This window comes from Heterodontus francisci, chromosome 7, assembly GCF_036365525.1.
Source record: "Heterodontus francisci isolate sHetFra1 chromosome 7, sHetFra1.hap1, whole genome shotgun sequence".
Lineage (NCBI taxonomy): Eukaryota > Metazoa > Chordata > Chondrichthyes > Heterodontiformes > Heterodontidae > Heterodontus > Heterodontus francisci.
In genome coordinates, this window is record NC_090377.1 from 102,498,384 (window position 1) to 102,525,052 (window position 26,669).

The 26,669-nt window shown below is 46.7% G+C and overlaps 1 protein-coding gene across 9 annotated transcripts in view; it reads right to left on the bottom strand.

Moving 5' to 3' along the window:
- The window catches only part of LOC137372189 (diacylglycerol kinase beta-like), a 636,709-nt gene that overhangs the window by 468,173 nt on the left and 141,867 nt on the right, over positions 1 to 26,669 (bottom strand). The gene's annotated exons all lie outside the window — the stretch shown is intronic.

A 26,669-nucleotide genomic window follows, 5' to 3' on the forward strand; every position in this document is an offset into this window, starting at 1 on the left:
CACATTACAATTTTTGTCTTACATAGGGGACCGGTGAGACATTTTTGGAAAGATAAAGACTTTAAATATTTATCTTATGATTGATCACAACAAGAAGCAATGCGCATTTTTGTGAAGAAACTTTAAATGAGATTAATTTATTGACTTACTTTCTCCTCATTATGTTGGATGTTAATTTAGTGAGCTACCTGGCATTTTTTCTCTCCCTCCGTCCGTCCCCCCCACCCCCGTCCGTCCGTCCGTCGTCCGTCTCCCCCCTCTCCTTCTCTCCCCCCTCTCCCTCTCCCTCCGTCCCTCTCCCTCCGTCCCTCTCCCCCCTCTCCCTCTCCCTCCGTCCCTCTCCCCCCTCTCCCTCCGTCCCTCTCCCCCCTCCCTCCGTCCGTCTCCCCCCTCTCCCTCTCCCTCCGACCGTCTCCCCCCTCTCCCTCTCCCTCCGTCCGTCTCCCCCCTCTCCCTCTCCCTCCGTCCGTCTCCCCCCTCTCCCTCTCCCTCCGTCCGTCTCCCCCCTCTCCCTCTCCCTCCGTCCGTCTCCCCCCTCTCCCTCTCCCTCCGTCCGTCTCCCCCCTCTCCCTCTCCCTCCGTCCGTCTCTCCCTCTCCCTCTCCCTCCGTCCGTCTCTCCCTCTCCCTCCGTCCGTCTCTCCCTCTCCCTCCGTCCGTCTCTCCCTCTCCCTCCGTCCGTCTCCCCCCTCTCCTTCTCTCCGTCCGTCCGTCTCCCCCCTCTCCTTCTCTCCGTCCGTCCGTCTCCCCCCTCTCCTTCTCTCCGTCCGTCCGTCTCCCCCCTCTCCTTCTCTCCGTCCGTCCGTCTCCCCCCTCTCCTTCTCTCCGTCCGTCCGTCTCCCCCCTCTCCTTCTCTCCGTCCGTCCGTCTCCCCCCTCTCCTTCTCTCCGTCCGTCCGTCTCCCCCCTCTCCTTCTCTCCGTCCGTCCGTCTCCCCCCTCTCCTTCTCTCCGTCCGTCCGTCTCCCCCCTCTCCTTCTCTCCGTCCGTCCGTCTCCCCCCTCTCCTTCTCTCCGTCCGTCCGTCTCCCCCCTCTCCTTCTCTCCGTCCGTCCGTCTCCCCCCTCTCCTTCTCTCCGTCCGTCCGTCTCCCCCCTCTCCTTCTCTCCGTCCGTCCGTCTCCCCCCTCTCCTTCTCTCCGTCCGTCCGTCTCCCCCCTCTCCTTCTCTCCGTCCGTCCGTCTCCCCCCTCTCCTTCTCTCCGTCCGTCCGTCTCCCCCCTCTCCTTCTCTCCGTCCGTCCGTCTCCCCCCTCTCCTTCTCTCCGTCCGTCCGTCTCCCCCCTCTCCTTCTCTCCGTCCGTCCGTCTCCCCCCTCTCCTTCTCTCCGTCCGTCCGTCTCCCCCCTCTCCTTCTCTCCGTCCGTCCGTCTCCCCCCTCTCCTTCTCTCCGTCCGTCCGTCTCCCCCCTCTCCTTCTCTCCGTCCGTCCGTCTCCCCCCTCTCCTTCTCTCCGTCCGTCCGTCTCCCCCCTCTCCTTCTCTCCGTCCGTCCGTCTCCCCCCTCTCCTTCTCTCCGTCCGTCCGTCTCCCCCCTCTCCTTCTCTCCGTCCGTCCGTCTCCCCCCTCTCCTTCTCTCCGTCCGTCCGTCTCCCCCCTCTCCTTCTCTCCGTCCGTCCGTCTCCCCCCTCTCCTTCTCTCCGTCCGTCCGTCTCCCCCCTCTCCTTCTCTCCGTCCGTCCGTCTCCCCCCTCTCCTTCTCTCCGTCCGTCCGTCTCCCCCCTCTCCTTCTCTCCGTCCGTCCGTCTCCCCCCTCTCCTTCTCTCCGTCCGTCCGTCTCCCCCCTCTCCTTCTCTCCGTCCGTCCGTCTCCCCCCTCTCCTTCTCTCCGTCCGTCCGTCTCCCCCCTCTCCTTCTCTCCGTCCGTCCGTCTCCCCCCTCTCCTTCTCTCCGTCCGTCCGTCTCCCCCCTCTCCTTCTCTCCGTCCGTCCGTCTCCCCCCTCTCCTTCTCTCCGTCCGTCCGTCTCCCCCCTCTCCTTCTCTCCGTCCGTCCGTCTCCCCCCTCTCCTTCTCTCCGTCCGTCCGTCTCCCCCCTCTCCTTCTCTCCGTCCGTCCGTCTCCCCCCTCTCCTTCTCTCCGTCCGTCCGTCTCCCCCTCTCCTTCTCTCCGTCCGTCCGTCTCCCCCCTCTCCTTCTCTCCGTCCGTCCGTCTCCCCCCTCTCCTTCTCTCCGTCCGTCCGTCTCCCCCCTCTCCTTCTCTCCGTCCGTCCGTCTCCCCCCTCTCCTTCTCTCCGTCCGTCCGTCTCCCCCCTCTCCTTCTCTCCGTCCGTCCGTCTCCCCCCTCTCCTTCTCTCCGTCCGTCCGTCTCCCCCCTCTCCTTCTCTCCGTCCGTCCGTCTCCCCCCTCTCCTTCTCTCCGTCCGTCCGTCTCCCCCCTCTCCTTCTCTCCGTCCGTCCGTCTCCCCCCTCTCCTTCTCTCCGTCCGTCCGTCTCCCCCCTCTCCTTCTCTCCGTCCGTCCGTCTCCCCCCTCTCCTTCTCTCCGTCCGTCCGTCTCCCCCCTCTCCTTCTCTCCGTCCGTCCGTCTCCCCCCTCTCCTTCTCTCCGTCCGTCCGTCTCCCCCCTCTCCTTCTCTCCGTCCGTCCGTCTCCCCCCTCTCCTTCTCTCCGTCCGTCCGTCTCCCCCCTCTCCTTCTCTCCGTCCGTCCGTCTCCCCCCTCTCCTTCTCTCCGTCCGTCCGTCTCCCCCCTCTCCTTCTCTCCGTCCGTCCGTCTCCCCCCTCTCCTTCTCTCCGTCCGTCCGTCTCCCCCCTCTCCTTCTCTCCGTCCGTCCGTCTCCCCCTCTCTTCTCTCCGTCCGTCTCCCCCCTCTCCTTCTCTCCGTCCGTCCGTCTCCCCCCTCTCCTTCTCTCCGTCCGTCCGTTCTCCCCCCTCTCCTTCTCTCCGTCCGTCCGTCTCCCCCCTCTCCTTCTCTCCGTCCGTCCGTCTCCCCCCTCTCCTTCTCTCCGTCCGTCCGTCTCCCCCCTCTCCTTCTCTCCGTCCGTCCGTCTCCCCCCTCTCCTTCTCTCCGTCCGTCCGTCTCCCCCCTCTCCTTCTCTCCGTCCGTCCGTCTCCCCCCTCTCCTTCTCTCCGTCCGTCCGTCTCCCCCCTCTCCTTCTCTCCGTCCGTCCGTCTCCCCCCTCTCCTTCTCTCCGTCCGTCCGTCTCCCCCCTCTCCTTCTCTCCGTCCGTCCGTCTCCCCCCTCTCCTTCTCTCCGTCCGTCCGTCTCCCCCCTCTCCTTCTCTCCGTCCGTCCGTCTCCCCCCTCTCCTTCTCTCCGTCCGTCCGTCTCCCCCCTCTCCTTCTCTCCGTCCGTCCGTCTCCCCCCTCTCCTTCTCTCCGTCCGTCCGTCTCCCCCCTCTCCTTCTCTCCGTCCGTCCGTCTCCCCCCCTCTCCTTCTCTCCGTCCGTCCGTCTCCCCCCTCTCCTTCTCTCCGTCCGTCCGTCTCCCCCCTCTCCTTCTCTCCGTCCGTCCGTCTCCCCCCTCTCCTTCTCTCCGTCCGTCCGTCTCCCCCCTCTCCTTCTCTCCGTCCGTCCGTCTCCCCCCTCTCCTTCTCTCCGTCCGTCCGTCTCCCCCCTCTCCTTCTCTCCGTCCGTCCGTCTCCCCCCTCTCCTTCTCTCCGTCCGTCCGTCTCCCCCCTCTCCTTCTCTCCGTCCGTCCGTCTCCCCCCTCTCCTTCTCTCCGTCCGTCCGTCTCCCCCCTCTCCTTCTCTCCGTCCGTCCGTCTCCCCCCTCTCCTTCTCTCCGTCCGTCCGTCTCCCCCCTCTCCTTCTCTCCGTCCGTCCGTCTCCCCCCTCTCCTTCTCTCCGTCCGTCCGTCTCCCCCCTCTCCTTCTCTCCGTCCGTCCGTCTCCCCCCTCTCCTTCTCTCCGTCCGTCCGTCTCCCCCCTCTCCTTCTCTCCGTCCGTCCGTCTCCCCCCTCTCCTTCTCTCCGTCCGTCCGTCTCCCCCCTCTCCTTCTCTCCGTCCGTCCGTCTCCCCCCTCTCCTTCTCTCCGTCCGTCCGTCTCCCCCCTCTCTCTTCTCTGTCCGTCCCCCACCCCCCTCTCTCCCTCTCCGGTCCATCTCTTCCCCCCCCCCCCCCCCCCCCCACCTCTCTCTGTCCGTCTGCCGTCTTTCCCTCGCCTCTCCCTTGCCCCCTCACCCCCAGTCTCCCCCTTCCCACCTCACTCTCCGTCTCTCTTGCTTGGGTGAGTACAGCTCCAACAACACTGAAGAAGCTCAACACCATCCAGGACAGAGCAGCCTGCTTAATTGGCATCCCATCCACCACTTTAAACATTCAATTCCTCCACCACTGGCAGCAGTATGTACCATATACAAGAGGCACTGAAGAAAGTTGCCAAGGCTCCTTCGACAGCACCTTCCAAACCCATGATCTCTACCACCTAGAAAAACGAGGGCAACCGATGCATGGGAACATCACCACCTGCAACTTCCCCTCCAAGTCACAGACCATCCTGCCTTGGAACTATCTCACTGTTCCTTCATTATCGCTGTGACAAAATCCTGGAACGCCCTCCCTAACAGCACTGTGGATGTACTGAAGTGCTTCAAAAAGGTGGCTCACCACCATCATTTTTTAAAATTCATTCATGGGATGTGGGCGTCGCTGGCTCGGTCAGCATTTATTTCCCATCCCTAGCTGCCCTTCAGGAGCTTATAGTGAGCTACCTTCTTGAACTGCTGCAGTCCATTTAGTCTTACCTTTTGCACTGGGCTCCCCATCATTGAGGATGGGGATATTTGTGGAGCCACCTCCTCCAGTTAGTGAATTGTCCACTACCACTCACGACTGGATGTGGCAGGACTGCAGAGTTTAGATCTGATCCGTTGGTTATCCTTACGCTGTTTGACATGCAAGCTTCACCAGCTTGACACTTCATTTTGAGCTATGCATGGTGCTGCTCCTGGCTTGCTTTCTTGTACTCTTCATTGAACCAGGGTTGGTCTCCTGGCTTGATGGTAATGGTAGTGTGGGGGATATGCTGGGCCACGAGATTACAGATTGTGGTTGAATACAATTCTGCTGCTGCTGATGGCCCACAGCGCCTCATGGATGCCCAGTTTTGCACTGCTAGATCTGTTCGAAATCTATCCCATCTAGCACGGCGGTAGTGCCACAGAACACGATGGAGGGTATCCTCAACGTGAAGGCGGGACTTAGTCTTCAGAAGGACTCCTACCAATACTGTCATGGACAGATGCATCTCCGACAGGCAGAGTGGTGAGGACAAGGTAAGGTATGTTTTTCCCTCTTGTTGGTTCCCTCACCATCTGCCCAGACCCAGTCGAGCAGCTCTGTCTTTAGGACTTGGCCAGCTCAGTCAGCTGCTACTGAGCCACTCTTGATGATGGACATTGAAGTCCCCATCCAGAGTACATTCTGTGCCCTTACCACCCTCAGTGCTTTCTCCGTGCTCTTCAACACGCAGGAGTACTAACTCATCAGCTGAGGGAGAGCGGTAGGTAGCAATCAGCAGGTTTCCTTGCCCATGTTTGACCTGAAGCCATGAGACGTCATGGGGTCTGGAGTCAATGTTGAGGACACCCAGGGAAACTCCCTCTCGACTGTATACCACTATGCTGCCACTTCTGCTGGGTCTGTCCTGCCAGTGGGACAGGACATTCATGAAGCAGAGGGGTTTTTACAACAATCAACAGTAGTTTCATGGCCATCATTACACTAGCTTTTAAATCCAGATTTATTAATTGAATTGAATTCCACCTGCTATGGCAGGATTCAAACCCATGTCCCCAGAGCAATACCCTGGTCTCTGGGTTACTAGTCCAGTGACAATACCACTACACCATCGCCTCCCCATCTTCTTAAGGGCAATGAGGGATAAGCAATAAATGCTAGCCTTGCCAGCAACGTTCACATCACGTCAACGAATAAACCAAAATTTAGACTAGATCAATATTTTAACTGAAATAGAAACAAATTTCCGTTGGAACAATTGTGTAAGATATCTGCTCAAAATCCATCTAATTTTTATTATTTTGATGAAATTTTCAATGACAGTTGTAACATTTTTTTTATATGATCTACAAAAATTGATTTCATACAAGTAAACCCACAAATCTCAATTTCAGGATTATACTAACCACATTTAGAAATGAATCATGTTGCAATGGTTTCATAGCTTTTTATTAAAAAAGCTTTCAAGCATTATTAAAATCATATTCAAATCCTTTTTAAAACAATAAAACCCAGACAAAGAAATCTTTCACTCGATTCCTGACTAGAGATGGAAAGGTACAGTACTTCATTTTTATTATAACTGGTTGTGGCCATTAGTTTATTAATCATACTAGCAGTGTTCTCATGGCACTGCTCACAGTTAGTTCAAGGTCAAACTACTGCCTGCCAGGGGATGCACTTCAAACTTCTTTCCAGATTTGGAAGAACTGCAGTTTTATTTGTTGCGGTTCTTAAAAAGTAAATGGACCCCGAAACTCTGTAGCCTGGCACGGTCCTGTCATAATTTTGGCCGAAGTCCAATGGAGGGGCAAAATTTAAGTCAGGACCCTAGGGTCCCAGATACTTTAGAGTATCTGGACTTTTTTTTCAACAAGTGCTGCTGAACACGACTAAGTTTATCCATTGAATTCTCCCGTGTGCCTTGTAAAGAAAGTAAAAGCATAAAATTTACAGAGTGTCTTCCATGTTCTCAGGGTGTCACAAAGCATTTCAATAATAATTTGCTGGCTGTGAAGTCTCATCACTGTTATGTTTAGTTTAGTTTTTTTAGTTTAGAGATACAGCACTGAAACAGGCCCTTCGGCCCACCGAGTCTGTGCCGACCATCAACCACCCACTTATACTAATCCTACACTAATCCCATATCCCTACCACATCCCCACCTGTCCCTATATTTCCCTACCACCTACCTATACTAGGGGCAATTTATATTGGCCAATTAACCTATCAACCTGCAAGTCTTTGGCATGTGGGAGGAAACCGGAGCACCCGGAGGAAACCCACGCAGACACAGGGAGAACTTGCAAACTCCACACAGGCAGTACCCAGAATTGAACCTGGGTCGCTGGAGCTGTGAGGCTGCAGTGCTAACCACTGCGCCGCCCTCATAGGCAAATGCAGCAGCCAATTTGCATACATTAAGATCCACAAACAACAATGAGATCAACGACCAGTTAACATGTGCTGTTTGAAGGTATATTTATTGTACTTTTAGCAAAACAATGTGGCTTTAAAGAGGACTGACCTCCCACTCCTTGAGCCCTCTGGTGACATTTGGCCAGCATGCAACTGAAGCACACCATGTGGGGATCAAAAGCTCAGCATCTGAACTTCCTCTTGAGCATAATTTACTTACTACAGGCATGTAATGGACATTAAAAAATGGCATATTATTGAGCACCAGCTCAGTGAAGAGGAGTCTGTTAGCAAAATTCAGTTACAGATTTTCTGAGCACGTGCCTTTATTTTTTACACATATCAATGTTCATGATAGTCATTAATATGTTAAAAAATGCTCAAATTAAAATGCTAGAGAGAATAAACTCAGATTTCCAATATCAACAGAAAGTGGAAGGTAGGTGACCAAAACCATTTCAGACAGATGTTCATAGCTGCAGTTCCAACATAACTTTGTTTCAAATTACTTGTATCACAGTATTCACTAGCAAGGTACCCTCCATATTGTACTTACCACCTCCCGCCCTCAGTCAACTGATGAATCAGTAGTCCTCCATGTTGAAAACCACTTGGAAAAAGCACTGATTGTAGCAAGGCCACAAAACGTACTCTGCTTAGGAAACTTCAACGTCCATCACCAAGAGTGGCTCAGTAGCACTGCTACTGACCGGACTAGCCGAGTCCTGAAGAGCATATCTGCCAGTTTGGCTTGCGGCAGGCACGTGGTGAGAGAACCAACACAAGGAAAAGATTTAACTGACCTTGTCCTCACCAATCTACCTGTCGCAGATGCATCTGTCTATGACAGTATTGATAGGAGTGATTACTGCACAGTCTTTGAGAAGAAATCCTGTCTTCACACTGAGGACACCCTCCATCCGTGTTGTGTGCCACTACCACTGTGCTAAATGGGATAGATTCAGATCAGATCTAACAGCTCAAAGTTGGGCATCCATGTAGCGCAGTGGGCCATCAGCAGCAGCAGAATTGTATTCAATCACAATCTATAACCTCATGGTCCGGCATATCCTTCACACTACCATTACCATCAAACCGGGGGACCAACCCTGCTTCAATCAGCAGTGTAGGAGAGCATGCCAGGAGCAGCACCAGGCAATCTTAAAAATGAGGTAACAACCTGGTGACACTATAACACAGGAATACAAAAATGCTAAACAGCAGAAAATAAACAGAGCTAAGTGATCCCACGGCCAATGGATCAGATCAAAGCTCTGCAGACCTGCCTCATCCAGTCCTGAATGGTGAAAATGTATTTCTTTCAATTTGGTATATTGAGCTCGCTGCTCAAAATGTGGTTCGATCTACACTGGGGAGACCAAATGCATATTGAGTGACCGCTTTGCAGAGCACCTCCATTCGGTCTGTAGGCATAACCCCACAGAAAGAGGCCATTCTGCCCATTGTGTCTGCCCCTGCAGAAAAAACTAGCCACTCATTCTAATCCCACCGTCCAGCACCTGGTCCGTAGCCTTGCAGGTTACAGCACTTCAGATGTAGGTTCAGGTACCTTTTACATGAGTTGAGGGTTTCTGCCTCCACCACTGATCCGGGCAGCAAATTCCAGACATCCACCACCCTCTGGGTGAAAACGTTTTTCCTCATGTCCCCTCTAATCCTTCTACCAATCACCTTAAATCTGTGCCCCCTGGTAATTGACCTCTCTGCTAGGGGAAACAGGTTCTTCCTGTCTACTCTATCTAGGCCCCTCATAATTTAGTACATCTCAATTAAGTCACCCCTCATCCTCCTCTGTTCCAAGGAAAACAACCTTAGCCGATCCAATCTTTCCTCTTAGCTGCAATTTTCAAGCCCTGGCAACATTCTTGTAAATCTCCTCTTTACTCTCTCCACAGCAATTATGTCCTTCCTGTAATGTGGTGACCAGAACTGTATGCAATACTCCAGGTGTGGCCTAACCAGTGTTTTATCCAGTTCCAGCATTATATCCCTGATTTTGTATTCTATACCTAGGCCAGTAAAGGAAAACATTCCATACGCCTTCACCACTATCTACCTGTCCTGCCACCTTCGGGGACCTGTGGACATGCACTCCAAGGTCGGTCACTTCTTCTAACCTACTCAATATGTTCCCGTTTATTGTGTACTCCCTTGTTTTGTTTACCCTCCCCAAATGCATTAGCTCATACTTCTCCGGATTAAATTCCATTTGCCACTTTTCCACCCACTTGGCCAAACCATTGATATCATTCTGGAGTCTACAGCTCTCCTCTTCACTATCAACTACATGGCCCCCAGCTTTCAGTCATCTGCTGTTTTAATTCTCCATCTTGCTTTCATACTAACCTCTTTGTCCTCAGTCTACTGCAGTGTTCCAATGTAGATCAACATAAGCTTGAGGAACAACACCTCATCTTCCCATTAGGCACTCTTTACAGCCTTCTGGACTCAACATTGAGTTCAACAATTTCAGACCGTAATCTCTGCCCCTATTTTGTTTCCTTTGTCTTGGCAGGTTTCAGTTTTGCTCGTTTTTCTGTTGTTTTTGGTTTGAGATGGCAGCTGTTAATCGTTCTGTTAATCAGGGCGGCACAGTGGTTAGCACCGCAGCCTCACAGCTCCAGCGACCCGGACCCAATTCTGGGTACTGCCTGTGTGAAGTTTCCAAGTTCTCCGTGTGTCTGCGTGGGTTTCCTCCGGGTGCTCCGGTTTCCTCCCATATGCCAAAGACTTGCTAGTTGATAGGTTAATTGGCCATTATAAATTGCCCCTAGTATAGGTAGGTGGTAGGGAAATATAGGGACAGGTGGGGATGTGGTAGGAATATGGAATTAGTGTAGGATTAGTATAAATGGGTGGTTGATGGTCGGCACAGACTCGGTGGGCCGAAGGGCCTGTTTCAGTGCTGTATCTCTAAACTAAAACTAAACTGCCATTCACACTTCCTCTAAAGACATCTTTTGTTTCTTTACTTGTCTTATTCCCATTCCCTTTGGCCCTGCACCACTAATTCTTGTAATTTAATCTCTCCTATCCTATCACAGGCCTTCCCTTTTGTTCATTTTTGAACTCTCCTCCCCCCCCACCCTTTTCACTTGCTTAAAACCTACTACATTCCCAGCTTTTCCCAGTTCTGATGAAAGGTCATCATCTGCCTGACCTACTGAGTATTTCCAGAATTTTCTGTTTATATTTCTTATTTCCAGCATTTTGCTTTTGTATTAGTTGCAATCTCTTTCCTGGTTCCAGTTTGGTGCTGATTGCAGCTGCAGTTTCTATCCTGAGTTGTCTCCTGCACCAGGCTCTTTAATGTTGCTACTTTAAACGCACTTGTGGTTTTCATTGTTTTAACTCTGAAAAAGTAAAGCCAAATACTCAAATTCTGCAGAGATTTGTCCTTTACTTTTTTTTTATTCATTAATGGGATGTGGGCATGCTGGCAAGGCCAGTATTTATGGCCGATTCCTAATTACCCTTGGTAAGGTGGTGATGAACCACCTTCTTCAACCTCTGGTGTCCTGGTGGTGTAGGTATACCCAGTGCTGTTAGGAAGGGATTTTGACCCAGCGACAGTGAAATAACACCAATATATTTCCAAGTCAGGGTGGCGTGTGGCTTTAAGGGGAACTTGTGGGTGGTGGTGTTCACTTGCGCCTACTGCCCTTGTTCTTCTAGGTAGTAGAGGTCATGGGTTTGGAAAGTGTTGTCGATGGATCTTTGGCATGTGGCTGCAGTGCATCTTTAGATGATACACACTGCTGCCACGGTGCAGCGATGGTGGGTGGAGTGGATGGGGTGCCAATCAAGCAGTTGCTTTGTCCTGGATGGTGTTGAGGTTCTTGAGTATTGCGAAGTTGCACTCATACAGGCAAGTGGGGAGCATTCCATCACACTCCTAACTTGTGCCTTGTAGATGATGGACAGGTGAGTTACCCACTGCAGAATTCACAGTATCTGACCTACTCTTGTAGTCACAGTAAATATATGATTGGTCCAGTTCAGTTTCTGATTAGTGATAACCCCCAGGCTATTGATGGGGGGATTCAGCAATAGTAATGCTGTTGAATGTCAAGGGGAAATGCTTAGATTCTCACAAGTTGGAGATGGTCATTGCCCGGCACTTGCGTGGCAACAATATTTCTCGACACTTATCAGCCCAAATCTGAATGTTGTCCAGGACTTGCTGCATGCAGGCATGGACTGCTTCAGTACCTGAGGAGCTGCAAATGGTACTGAACACTGCAATCAGCGACCATTCACATTTCTGACCTTATGATGGAGGGAAAGCCTTTGATGAATCAGTTGATGATGATACTGCCTAGGACACTATCCAGAAGAACTCCTCCAACGATGTCTTGAGCTGATGGGCTTCCAACAACCACAACTATTTTCCTTTGTGCTAGGTATTACAACATGCATTACAATAGTGACTACACTTCAAAAAAGTACATCATTGACTTGTAAAGCGCTTTGAGACGTCCAGGCCAGATATACACACACAAGTCTGTCTTTTTATGGTTTCAACCAGTGGAGAGTTTCCCCTTGATTTTCATTGACTTCAAATTTGCTAGGGTGCCTTGATGCTGCACTTGGTCAAATGCTGCCTTGATGTCAAGGACAGTCACTCTCACCTTAAGCCATTTCTTGATATCATGTGGACTGAATCGAATTGGCTGAAGACTGGTATCTGTGATGCTGGGGACCTCAGGAAGCGTCGAGGTGGATTATCCACTCAGCTCTTCTGGCCAAAGATGGCCGCAAATGCTTCAGCCTTATCTTTTGCACTGACTTGCTGGGCTCCATCATCATTGAGGATGGGAATGTTCGTGAAGCCTCCTCCTCCCATTATTTGTTTAGCAGTCCACCACCATGGATGGCAGCTGTTCATCATTCTGCCATTCACACTTCCCCTGGACACATATGTTGTTTCTTTACTTGCCCCATTACCATTTCCTTTGGCACTGCACCACCAATTCTTTTGTCATTTAATCTCTCCTGCCTTCTAGCCTATCACAAGTCTGCCCTTTTGTTCTTTTACACTTTTCACTTGTTTAAAACCTACTGCATTTCTAAATTTTCCCAGTTCTGATGAAAGGTCATCGATCTGAAACATTAACTCTGTTTTTCTCTCCACAGAGGCTGCCTGACCTGAGTATTTCTAGCATTTTCTGTTTTGTTTAGTTTAGTTTAGAGATACAGCACTGAAACAGGCCCTTCGGCCCACCGAGTCTGTGCCGACCATCAACCACCCATTTATACTAATCCTACACTAGTCCCATATTCTTACCACATCCCCACCTGTCCCTATCACCTAGCTATACTAGGGGCAATTTATAATGGCCAATTTACCTACCAACCTGCAAGTCTTTTGGCTTGTGGGAGGAAACCGGAGCACCCGGAGAAAACCGACGCAGACACAGGGAGAACTTGCAAACTCCACACAGGCAGTACCCAGAATTGAACCCGGGTCGCTGGAGCTGTGAGGCTGCGGTGCTAACCACTGCACCATTGTGCCGCCTTCTGAAAAGTGATTAAACTGTTGCTGTATTTTTGAGAGAGCTAAAATGTATTGTTGTCTTCCCAAAACTTTGATGAGCCATTCTTTGACAATATCAGCCTGTTTCATTTAGAAAGGTTGGCAGTTTAGGAAGCAATAGCACCAGGATTTATAATGGAAATAGTGTCTCCCAATCTGCACATGATGCTATTACAGGAAACCTGCTTACAGAGACCCCAAATATTCATGTGCTGTAAATCCTGAATCCATTTGAGATGCAGACTAGAAAGATTATACAGCAAGTTCATGTGAAGTGCTAATCAGAGACAGAATGGAAGCAAAAAATCAACACTCATTTTTCCTCTGTATTGTACCTACATATTGGGTGCTATTTCGGAGAAGGGCAGAGGAGAATCATCTCTCATGTCTTTTGCTGAATTTTAATTCTCCAACATGAGGAAACCACAAAGTTGTAGTGGACAATCAAGTCAAGTCTAAAGTAGGTTGGATCTATCTCTAATTGCTAACTTTACACAGAAAATGTTTTCCACCCAAATTAACATTAGAAAGTAGTGGTGAAGGGTTGTTTTTCAGACTGGAGGACAATATATAGTGGAGTTCCCAGGGGTCAGTATTAGCACCGATGCTTTTCTTGATCTATATTAATGACCTAGACTTGGGTGCACATGGCACAATTTCAAAATTTGCAGATAACACAAAACTTGGAAGTATTGTGAACTGTGAGGAGGATAGTGATAAACTTCAAGAGGACATAGACAGGCTGGTGGAATGGGAGGACACGTGGCAGATGAAATTTAATACAGGGAAGTGAGAAGTGTTTGGTAGGAAGAATAAGGAAAAACATAAAATAAAGAATACAATTCCAAAGGGGTTGCAGGAGCAGTGAGACCTGGGGTATATGTGTACAAATTATTGGAGGTAGCAGGGCAAGTTAGAAAGTGTTTTAAGTCATACGAGATCCTGGGCTTTATAAATAGAGGGATAGAGTACAGAAGCAAGGAAATTACGATGATCCTTTATAAACATTGGTTTGGCCTCAACTGGAGTACTGTGTCTTGTTCTGGACACCACACTTTAGAAAGGATGTGAAGGCATTAGAGAGGATGCAGAAAACTTTTACAAGAACAGTTCTTGGGATGAGGAAATTCAATTGCAAGAATCGATTTGATAAACTGTAGTTGTTCTCCTTAGAGAAAGAGAAGTTTGAGAGGAGATTTGATAGAGGTGTTCAAAATCATGAAGGGTTGAGACAGAGTAGATAGGGAAAACTGTTCCCATTAGTGGAAGGGTCAAGAGCAAGAGGACACAGAACGAAAGTGATTGGCAAAGGAACCAAGGGTGACATGAGGAAAAACTTTTTTTATGCAGCGAGTGGTTAGGATCTGGAATCTACTGCTAATAGCATGGTGGGGGCAGACTCAATCATAGTTTTCACAAGGGAATTGGATAATTATCTGAAGAGAGAAGTTGTGCAGGGCATGGGGGAAAGGGCAGGGGGCTGCGACTAGCTGAGATGCTCTCACTGCAAGCCCTCACAGACACTATGGGCCAAAGGCCTCCTTTTGTGTTGTAATGATTCTATGATGCTATGACTGTGTTTGTTTTTATATTGCATCCAAGATATAAGGAAAAAGGTACAAGCATTTATATAGCACCTTTCACAATGCTTTAAAATGCCAAATAAGTATTTCTGAAGCATAGTTAATGTTGTAACTTGTCAGCAAATTTACACAGCAAGATCCCACAAACAGCAATGAGATAAAATCACGATATAATTTAATTTTTAGTGGTGCTGGCTGAGGGATAAATATTGGTGGGGAAATCTTCACTGCTCTTCTCGCCAGTGGGATCTTTGTGTCCACCTGAGTAAAGGCCTGCTCAGGTCCGGAAAAAAAACCCGACCCGAATCCGACAGAAGCATATCAGACCTGAGCCCGACCCGGCCCATGTCCTCCCATTCTTTCCTGCATCCGACCCAACCCAACCATGTTGCACTCACTGTACTTACCACTTTTGGATGGAGGGAATGGAAGGAAGCTGCAGCATGAGCGCGATGACGTCTTAGAGATGTTCACTCGCTCACTGCTCAGACTCAGAGTCTATGGAGTGCGGATGCATGTTTCCCTCCTTGACATCCCTGACTCCCAGCTCAGGCAGGCTTTTCAAATTTTGATGCTTACTTACTCAACTTCCCTTTTCCTCCCAGCAGACCAAAAGCTAGTATTGTGTGTCCCCGACCTGGACCCGGCCCGACCCATGTCGTCGGGTCCTGTGGGGTTCGGGTCGGGTAGCAGGCCTTTACACCCGAGAGGGTTGTTGGCACCGTGGTTTAAGGACTTATCTGAAATATGGCACCTCCAATAATGCATCACTCCCTTGGTCAAGTTTCTGGAGAAGGAGCTGGTCCCAAAATCATCAGACTCAGAGGCGAGTGCTACCACTGAGCTTAGGCTGACATCTATTTGATTGTTACCTTGATCTATAAACTGAAAAGGAATAACTTTGGCAAGCACAGAATCACATAATCCTACAGCACAGGAGGCAGCAATCTAGCCTATCGCGTTTATGCCAGCTCTTTGAAAGAGCTATCCAGTTGGTCCCATTTCCCTGCTCTTTTTTTCCCATAGCCACTTCAGGTACTTATCCAACTTTCTTTTAAAAATTACTATTGATTTTTCTTCGGTCACCCTTTCAGATAGTGCATTCCAGATCATAACATTTTGCTGCATAAAAAGATGTCTCTTCACCTCTGACTCTTTTGCCAATTGCCTTAAACCTGCATCCTCTGGTTACCGACCAATCTAACAGTGGAAACAGTATCTCCTGATTTACTCTATCAAAACGCTTCATGATTTTGCACATCTTTATGAGATCTCCATTTAACCTTCGCTGCTCTGAGAACAATCCTAGCTTCTCTCATCTCTCCATATAACTGAAGTCCCTCATCCCTGGTACCTTTCTAGTAAATCTTGTCTGTGCCCTCTGCAAGGCTAACACATCCTTCCTCAAGTGTGGTGCCGAGAATTAGACACGAGTGCAACTAATGTCTGATCATAACTTCCTTGTTGCCAAAATCCATCATTTCACAGTTCGCTACATTATATTTCATCTGCCACGTGTCTGCTCATTTCACCTGTCTGTCTACGCCCTTCTGAAATCTATGATCCTCCTCACGATTTACAACTTTTCCGAGTTTCATGTCATCTGCAAACTTTGACTTTATGCCCTGTAGACCCAAGTCCAGATCATATTAACGTACATCAATGTGTATGCGTGTCCTGTAATTCTCAAAACTAGATATTGTCGATATGGTATAAGAAGTTTAACCAGCTACAGCTGAGATACTATAATTCCAAATCAAGTTACGCTACATTAAAATGAATTTGGTTATGTTGTGTTATGGCAATTATGAAACTAAGTTATTCTGATTGCAGTGATTAAGTTGACCGTCATTTTCTTGACTATGCAGAAGTAGCTCAATTAAGAATTTCTGAAGAAGAGTCTCCTCCAAAAAGATTAAAATTTATTTTCTGTTTATAGTTACTAACTGACCTACTTAATGGCCTGGATTCTGGGGTCAGCAACAAAGCAAGGGTGTTCGTAGCTAACCTTGAAGAAAGCCGTACTGAGAGATCTAGCAATCTCTGATGAGAACTTTAACTCTCTTGACATGCAATTGATTGTTGTATAGTTTAATGGGGATTTCTAGTATTGAGCTGGAGAGGCATCAAAGTGTACATTTACAGCATTTTCTATTTTTATTCTAGATTTCCAGTGTGCCATTTAAAAAAAAAAATATACATATATTGCACTGGAGAGGGTGCAGAGGAGATTCACTAGGATGTTGCCTGGGCTGGAGCATTTCAGCTATGAAGAGAGACTGGATCGGCTAGGGTTGTTTTCCTTAGAGCAGAGAAGGCTGAGGGGGGGGGGCTGATTGAGGTACACAAAATTGAGGGGCATAGATAGGGTACATAGGAAGAAACAGTTTCCCTTAGCGGAGGTGTCGATAACCAGGGGGCATAGATTTAAGGGAAGGGGCAGGAGGTTTAGAGGGGATTTGAGGGGAAAAAAATTCACCCAGAGGGTGGTTGGAATCAGGAACACACTGCCTGAAGGGGTGGTGGTGGCAGGAACCCTCACAACATTTAAGAAGTATTTAGATGAACAATTGAAATACCATAGCATACAAGGCTAAGGGCCAAGTGCTGGAAAATTGGATTAGAATAGATAGGTGCTTGATGGCCGGCATAGACATGACAGGCTGAAGGGCCTGTTTCTGTGCTATATAACTCTATGACTCGACATAAAATTATGAGTTATAAGGTTGATTCTGTCATTGGGTGCACTCAGTGCAATATACCACTCACAGGAAGCCACAGAAAAGACAGCAAAGGCACATAGTGCCTGATTTTCCAGCCAGTGCTCCTTGTAAGCTATGCTCTGCACTCAAAGGGCAAAGCCATAGAATCAGCCCTGTACACAAAGCTATGTCACATTCAGTCTTTGATAAGCTAATCTGTTAATAGTTAGTTGAAATTGAATGACTTGAAGGTCTAAATTAATCACCTATGACACCCCAAATACAAATTTTAATATCTGCTCATTATTCCTTCAGCAGCCAATGTGATAAGATCATTGTCAGAACTGGTAAATATTAAAGCAATTGCAATATATTCAACTATGAAAGGAATATGAAGATAGCTTCTATACCAAATATACTGAAAGCAGGATTTTCAGTAAGTGACTAACAACTTTATAATTCATGGTACAGTTTGCGAAATAAAAACAAAGTGCTGGAAATACTCAGATCAGGCAGCATCTGTGGAGAGAGAAGCAGAGCTAACGTTTCAGGTCTGTGACCTTTCCAATTAAGCCTGTCGTGGTCAAATAAAGTGAGGGAAAGAGGGAAGCCTTTTGCCCCCTCCTCACCCGACTCCAACACTACCCAAACTCGTTTTCACAGCCACATCTCCGGCTCCAACTTATTCCACGTGGATTTCAAGTGAAATTCCATCCTTCATTTTTCGAATCCACCAAGGATTACAGGTATCTCTAAGACATGACATAGAACATTCCTCGGACTCCATGTGGAGGAGCAGAGAGACCTTGGGGTCTATGTGCATAGATCATTGAAAGTTGCAACTCAAGTGGATAGGGCTGTGAAGAAGGCATATGGGGTGTTAGCGTTCATTAGCAGAGGGATTGAATTTAAGAGCCGTGAGGTGATGATGCAGCTGTACAGGACCTTGGTAAGGCCTCATTTGGAGTACTGTGTGCAGTTCTGGTCGCCTCATTTTAGGAAGGATGTGGAAGCCTTGGAGAGGGTGCAGAGGAGATTTACCAGGATGTTGCCTGGAATGGAGAATAAGTCTTACGAGGAAAGGCTGAACATTCTAGGCCTCTTCTCATTAGAAAGGAGAAGGATGAGGGGTGACATGATAGAGGTTTATAAGATGATCAGGGGAATAGATAGGGTAGACAGTCAGAAACTTTTTCCCCGGGTGGAGCAAAGCGTTACAAGGGGTCATAAATTTAAGGTGAAGGGTGGGAGATATAAGGGGGATGTCAGGGGAAGGTTCTTTACCCAGAGAGTGGTCGAGGCATGGAATGCCTTGCCCGGGGAAGTTGTTGAGTCAGAAACTTTAGGGACTTTCAAAAGGCTTTTGGATAGGTATATGGATAAAGGAGAATGATGGGGTATAGATTAAATTGTCCTTGACAGAGGACAAAGGATCGGCACAACATTGTGGGCCGAAGGGCCTGTTCTGTGCTGTATGTTCTATGTTCTATGTTCTATGCTGTTCTTGCTGCATCCGGAGATCCATACTCTGTGTCATGTACTGCCACATGTACCACTCGACCTCTCTCTCTGCAGAAGCACCGACTCACCTTATGTCAAAGCTGTCCTGCTCCACAGTTTCATGATAAGAGTTTAGAAAGTGTAGATGTACAAAGGGACCAGGGTGTCCTTGTCAATAAGTCACTGAAAGCTAACATGCAGGTGCAGCAAGCAATTAAGAAGGCTAATGGTATGTTAGCCTTTATCACAAGAGGATTTGAGTACAGGAGTAGTTAAGTCTTGTTTCAATTGTATAGAATCTTGATTAGACTGCACTTGGAGTAGTGTGCGCAGTTTTGGTCCCCTTACCTTAGGAAGGATATTACTGCCACAGAGGGAGTGCAACAAAGGTTCACCAGACTTGTTCCTGGGATGACGGGACTGTCCTATGAAGAGAGATTGGGGAAACTGGGCCTGTATTCTCTAGAGTTTCGAAGAATAAGAGGTGATATCATTGAAACTTACAAAATACTTAAAGGGATAGACAGGGTAGATGCAGCTAAGATGTTTCCCTTGGTTGGAGAGTCTAGAACCAGGCGATACAATTTCAAAATAAAGGGGAAGCCACATAGGACAGAGATGAGAAATTTTTTTACTCAGAGGGTTGTGAATCTTTGGAATTCTCTACCCCAGAGGACTGTGGAAGCTCAGTCATTGGGTATGTTTAAAGCAGAGATTGACAAGATTTCTAAATGCAAATGACATAAGGGGATATGAGGATAGTGTGGGGAAAAAGGCATTGAAGTGGAAGCCATGATCATATTGAATGGTGGGGCAGGCTCGATAGGCTGAATGGCCTACTCCTATGTTCATTTCATCCTTCATCTTATCTGACGCATTAACAAAAAACTTTTTCTCTTTCTTTCAGGTGTTAAGGAATGCAAGCTCCAGCAGCTCATGGGGACGAATTCCCCTCTAGACCCTTCACTTCCCTCTGACCCCATCTCTTCTCATTATCTGACCCCATGTCGCATATTCACAATATCTCTGACCTTCTTGTCTGACGTTGAACGATCTGTACTTAACAAAGGACTTCATTTTATCCCCTTACGCCCCACCTCAATGAATTTTGTGCTCAGCATGACTTTGAACACTTCTTCTGCTACCTTTGCCTCCAGGCTTACTTCTTTGGCCAGGAGTCCTTTCCCCAACAAGCGAACCCATTCACCCGCCTCCAGTATTCTCCCTCCACCTGGAGCCCTCCCTCTGTTCTCTTAGTTCTCAATGAAAAGATCAAGAGCAGGTGTCAGCGAGACATTGGCCGTCTTATTTTCTCTGCTCCCCTTACTCACTCTAACCTCTCTCCCTCTGAACTTGCTGCACTCCGTTCTCTCAGGTCTACCCACAATATTGTGATCAAACCTGCCAACAAGGGTGGTGCTGTTGTTGTCTGGCATACCGACCTCTACCTTGCAAAGGCTGAGCACCAATTCTCAGACATCCTTCCTAATGAGTGGTGCCAAGAACAGAGCTGCTCATTATTCTGCCATGAACACTCTCTCTGAGCTAATGCTTTGTCTTTTACAACTATTAGCAGTTCATTTGCCTTTGTTCCATGGCATCTTTGTCAATTAACCTCTCCTGCCCTCTGCCCTATCACTTTTCCTTTTGTTCTTCATACACCAGCCACCCCCAACCCCCGCCCCCTTCACTTGCTCAAAGCCTATTACATTTCAAACCTTTGTCAGTTTTGATGAAAGGTCACAGACCTGAAACATTGGTTGGAATTTTTCATTGGGTGGGAGGCCCTGCTCACCGGCCAAATAATTGGTAGTGAGCCCACGTCTGCTCGGCATGTGGAGCTGGACCGGGATTTTTCACACCCCAGGCCTTTAACTGGTCTTGGGCGGAACTTCGAAAGTCCCACCTAATAGAGCTACCTGCCAATCAGCGGGCCAGCAGCTCTTCTTCCCAGCAGTGCCACCAGCAGCGGTGGCCACTGCTGGGACTACACCCAGCTATCGCAAACAAGATGAAGGATGGTGCCAGAACTAAGTTAGGTTTTTAGGGCCTCACTGGAGACAATCAGTCGGGCCCCAGTGAGGCAAAGGGGGGGGGCATTTGGGGGCCGGGGGGGGGGGGGGGGGGGGGGAGTCTTGTGCATTGGGGGCTACTGAGGCTTCAGGAGTGGCCCTCCAGCACGCAGGAAGGCTGCCTGGTTTCACCAGGCAGGCTTCTTGAGGCTTCTGCTGTCCGGCCGCCAAGGGTAAAATACCTGTGACGGCGGGCGGAGGCCCTTAGGTGCCAGTTAATTGGCCACTTAAGGGCCTTGATTGGCCTGGGGTGGGCAGGCGGGCCGTTTCTCACTGCCACTGCCCCACGTAAAATATCTCCAGTACTTTGTTTTTATTTCAGATTTCTAGCATCCACAATATTTTGCTTTTATTCCACAGTGTGTAAAATCTGTTCAAACTTCACCTAGCTGATGCTAGAAATCTGAAATAAAAACAAGAAATGCTGGAAATACTCAGCAGGTCTGGCAGCATCTGTGACGAGAGAAGCAAAGTTAACGTTTCAGGTCAGTGACCTTTCATCAGAACTATTTTAACATGGCATCTATAGATAGGTGAAAATAAGTAAGCCCTCTGATTTTAGTTTTAAACGCAATATAACTGCTAATATTAAATGCCAAATTACCTGATAAAACCTGAAAAAGTTAAACTCGGCATAATGCAAAGCTAGTGTGACACACTGACAGTGATTTTGTGCAGAGAACATTTCATATCCTTTCTATACTGTGAGGCAGTATCAATTTAGAATACTCCTTTAGTTTCCCCCAGTTTGTGCGGACAAGATGTTTTGGATGCAGCTAATCATGCTCATCAAATACATTTTGCATTATACTTTGCAAGCTTTTAAGATTTACTTAAAAATATTTCTTTCCAAAAATGATTTTGTTGATTAAACTTGAAATTTTCAGATTATAAATATTTTGTATTAGTTTTGAACTGATGAAGGACATTCTGGCTTTCAGGTGATATTACTTAAATGTTATTGGCCCAAATTCAGAAAACACGTACTTGAAGATCAGAAGGCCAAGAAGTCACAAAGGTATACTCTGTAGTTAGAGAAAAACTTACACGCAAAGAACGCGGGCAATTCTAGATTTGGTTTGATACAATATTGTGTTACGCAGAACCTTTAATAGGAGCTTGGGTCAAAAAGAGGCTAATTGCTTTATTAAAATACTGATCAGACCTATCTGATCAGATATTACCAGAACAACTTCAACTTAAATGGTACGTTTAATGTGATAACATGTTTGAATGTGATTCATAGATGAACAATAACCAGACACTGAGCAATGGTGGGAGCAGCGTTAGGCATGGTAAAAGACAGCAATATCAAATATTATGGAGAGTAGGCATCTTCTACAAAACATGAACGTCAATTATTCACAACAGACAATGGAAAAGACAATCAAAAATGGTGCAAAACAGGTGGTCGATTCACTATTCGACTATTTTGTGCTATTGCCGATGTCTAATTTCACCCCAGTGCCTTAGCAACAGGAGTTTTTGCATCACAATCACAATATCATTCACATCACTGGCAAAACATAAATTAAGCACTATTACTGTACATGCAAACAGTGTAAACTTTACACTGATTCCAGGAAACTTCAAATCATTCCACCTAGATTATTGTTTTCTCCCCATCCCATTTTGCAAATTGCTTAGTCCCTGTACCATTGTGAGGGAGAGCTCAGATAGTTAAACATGCTGTCTGTATGAAACTGTGACAACACATTAATTCGCAGGTGAAACACATTTTGAAACTTGCATGTCTTTACCCACAAATTGATGCTGATATTTCTCCTTAACCAGCAAGACTTTCAGATTGGAATTACTGCTGGCATATTTACTTCATTCATGAATCCTGTTAATTGAGTTACTAGGCCTATGAGATTGTTGACTGACTGACTGCCAATAACCTTTAACGTTTCTGTATCTTTCTGTTAATTAACCACTTTGTCATCTGTTGATATTTTAACATTTTGAAGCTGAACATCTGTGGGTTCCAACATTGGTACAACCGACAACAAATTTATTTTTAATTAGTAGGTTTGAGTGGCAATCTAAGGAACTCCCTGGGCTGAATGGTTTTGTAAATTTTCAGTGCACCACTGTGATATTTAAATATATGCTATTATGGTAATAAAAATAGACCATAACAACCAAAATTAATGTTTAAAATGAGATTCTTGTTCAATTAAAGATATTCTTTCCTATGGCTCAGGTAGTTTATTCAGTGAGTAACTGCCAGAACTTTTGTTTGGACATCAGGTGGGGACAGGAATGAACTCAATGCTGATGCCCCACCTGCTGCTGAATAGCCTTTCAAGTCACCGTCAAAGAGCACACAATGACAACTTGAGGTGAGGACAATGCCTGATGCCGACGGGTCTGCACTTCAACAGCAAGCTGATGCCTTCAAAACAGGTGGATAGGGGAGAATTTCTGTTTCCTCGTGGAAACAGGAGTAGGCCATTTAGTCTCTTGAGCCTGTTCCACCATTCAATGAGATCTTGGCTGATTTGTGACCAATGTGCCCCATATCCCTTAATATCTTTAGTTAACAAAAATCTATTAATCTCAGATTTAAAGTTAACAACTGATACAGCAACACTTGTCCTTTGTAAAAGAGTGTTCTAAACTTTGGAAGGAATTTTATGCTCTCCCCACAGTGACTTTGGAGGCGGGGCGGGGAAATAATCGGGCAGGCTGGTGGCAGGTGGAGTACCCCGCCACCCTCCTGCCTCCATCCAAATTAAGTCTGGGGTGGGAAGGCCTGTGAACGGCCTTCCTGCGCCACCGCCAACTGAGGCCCTTAAGTGGACCCCATCCCACCTCCGCCAGTATTAACCCAGCGGTGGGCAGATCTGTTGCCACATAGGGAGCATGTCAAGCAAACCCGTTCTTGTTGCTTGCAGACTCCAGTGGGGGGGTGAGGGGGCGGCGTTGAGAGTCACTCGCCTGTCCTTGCTGCCGACTTCCCTACACCCTAACCCACACCCCACTAAACCCCTGATTCCAGCACCTCCACGTTGGCACTGCTCAGTAAAAGACATGCCAGCCTCTGATTGGCCAACAGCTCTCAGCAGGCAAGACTTGTGTCTTCGGGGTCCTTAATCTCAGGGAAGGCCCGCCGCTGTCCATCTAAGTGCTTAATTGGTACATAATCTGGCAGGCCTTGCCTAGAGGAGCTTTAGATGATGGCCAAGATCCCTGTCACCAAGATAAAATCCCGGCCTTTGTGTGTAGAAGTGTTTCCTAATTTCACTCCTTAAACGTCTGGCTCTAATTTTTAAGACTATGCCCCCAAGTCCTAGACTCCCCAACAGCAAAAATAGTTTCTATCTACCCTAATGGCTTCCTTTATTATCTTGAAAACTTCGATCAAGTCAACCTCAAACCTTCTAAATTCTCGTTGCAATGTAACCCTTGGAGTCCAGGTATTATTCTGGTAAATCTATTCAGTACTCCCTCAAAAGGTCAATATACCCTTCCTAAGGTGTGGTACCCAGAACTGAACATAATAATCCAGGTATGGTCCAGTTAGGCTTTGTATAGCTGTAGCACGACTTCCACCAGATAGAAAGACGAACATTCCATTAGTCTTTTTGATTTTTGTTGTACCTATCCACAACATTTAAATGATTCATGTACCTGGACCCCCAAGTCACTTTGGACATCCACTTCTTTCTAGTTTTTCACCATTTAGAAAGTACACTGTTCTATCTTTTATCAGTCTAAAGTGGTTGACCTCACATTTGCCTACATTGAAATACATTTGACACAGTTTTGCCCATTTATTTAACCTATAACTATCTCTGTAATTTTATGTTTCCATCTACACTGTTTATTGTGCTGCCTATGTTTGTGGCATTGGCAAACCTGTATTTTTTTAAATCCCATCATCTAAGTTGTTCATAAGTAGAGTGAATCATTGAGGCCCCAACACAGATCCTTGCAGGACACCACCAGTCACATCTTGCCAATTAAGAGTACCTAACTATTATCCCTACTCTCTATCTCCTGCCACTCAGCCAATTTCCCTCTCAGATTAACAGTTTGCCTTCAATTCCATGACGAGGCACTTTAGCAAATGCTTGCTGGAAGTCCATATAAATAGCATCCATAGACATTCCATTACCTTAGTCATCTCTTCAAACAATTCAGATCAGGTTCATCAGGCATGACCTATCCTTTACAAATCCATGCTGGCTCTCTCTAATTAACTGAAAATGTTCAAGGTGTTCAGTCACTCTATCTTTAATTATAGACACTAGTAATTTCCCAACAACAAATGTTGGGGTAACAGTTCTATAATTCCTCAGTTTCCCCTGCCACCTTTCTCAAATAGCGAAGTGACGTGCAATTTTCCTATCCAAAGGCACTGTTCCCAAAGAGAGAACTTTGAAAGATTATAGTCAGAACAATGTTCTCACCTACTTTCATTAAAGCTCTGGGATGGGAACTGTGCTAGTCCTGGGAATTTTTCACTCTTTAGTGCCATTATTTGCTTCATTACCGTTATTTTGCTTACATTAATTTGGGTGAATCCCTGTCCCTGGTTCAATATTGGTTTCCTTCGGATGCCTGACATGCTTAACCTCTTCCAATACTGTAAATACCGAAGCAAAGTAAGTAATCAACATGTCTACTATTTCCTTATTTTCACTGATATCACCGTTATCAGTTTTCAAGGAGCCAACATTGTTCTTAACCAGCCTGTTTTTTCTAATATAATTGTAAAAAAAAAATTGTTTATTTTAATGTCCTTTGCAAGTGTCTTTTCACACTCTCTTTTTGTAGCTCTTGCTAGCTGTTTTGTCACGCATTTCTATTCTTTGTAGCACTCCTATTTCCCAGGATTTGTGTTACTTTCTGCATTTTTATATGCTTCCCCTTTTAGTTTTAAGTTGTCTCTTTTTAGTCGTCCATGGCATTTTTCTTTGGCAAGTAGAGCTCTTGACCTTTAGGGGTATAAAGTGGTTCCGTAACATTCTATTTTTTCTGAACAACTCCCACAGATCTTCTGTCTTTTTGCCCGTTAACAAATTTTCCCAGTTTACTGAGGACTGTCTGTTTAATTGCACTGAAGTCTGCCTTACTTAAATCTGGAATCTTAGTAGCTATTTCTCTCTCATAACTATTAGTTTGAACTTGATCATATTATGATCACTTTTAGATAAATGTTCACACACCATTATGCTGTTAACTAAATCTGGCTCATTAATAAATCTAATGTGGCCTGCCCCCTGTTGGCTCTTGGACATATTGTTGCAGAAAACTATCTGACACACACTCAAGAAATTCACTACTTTATGACATGTGCTTGTTTACTTATCCTAATTTATCTGAAAGTTAAAATCACCCACTAAAACCACTCTGCCTTTACTACGTTTGTCTAATTCCTACATTATTACAATCTCCACTTCACAGCTGCTACCAGGGGAACTATACACAACTCCCCCTACAGGCTTAAATGCTTTTCTATTTCTTAATTCCCCACTGCTTGCTTACCTCTCATTACATTGTTTCAGGTCATTGAACTGATATCATCCTTAATCACCAAGACAAATCCTCCCCTCTACCATTTTTCCTACCTTTCCTGCAGACTTTATAACCTGGTATATTGACCTCCCCTTCCTGACCATCCTGAAGCCATCTCTCAGTATTGAGTACCATATCATACCATTCCAAGTTGAATTTGCACCTGCAATTCGGTCAATTTGCTCCTTATATTCCATGTGTTTGTATAAAGAACTTAATTGGATCACACACCCTAACCTGTCCTTCTGCTCCAGCGCTTCACTTACATTTATCATTTCTCTCTCTCCATTTAATTACTTTGCGTGTTTTAGTTTTCCCTTTATCGGTAGTGCCTAAAGCACAATTTCTCAACGGTTACTCTCTTCCTTTTTTAACTTTGATTTTACTTTTTCTATCCAATCTGACCTGAACTATCCTTCCTATCCCTTTTCTAATTTAAAAACTTTTTACTGGCCTTTACCTTCCTTCCTCCCAAATCTAACATCCTTTCTGGAAATTCAAGCAATGGTTATTTCATTGGCTGGTGAAAATACCCTGAAACAGCAGTTTTGCAGCCAAATGATAATTCAAAATAGAAATATTGACCTGGGCATGCCATAGAAATAACCAAGTCAAATCTTTCTTACATGGTACATCAAACACACAAGAGATCTGC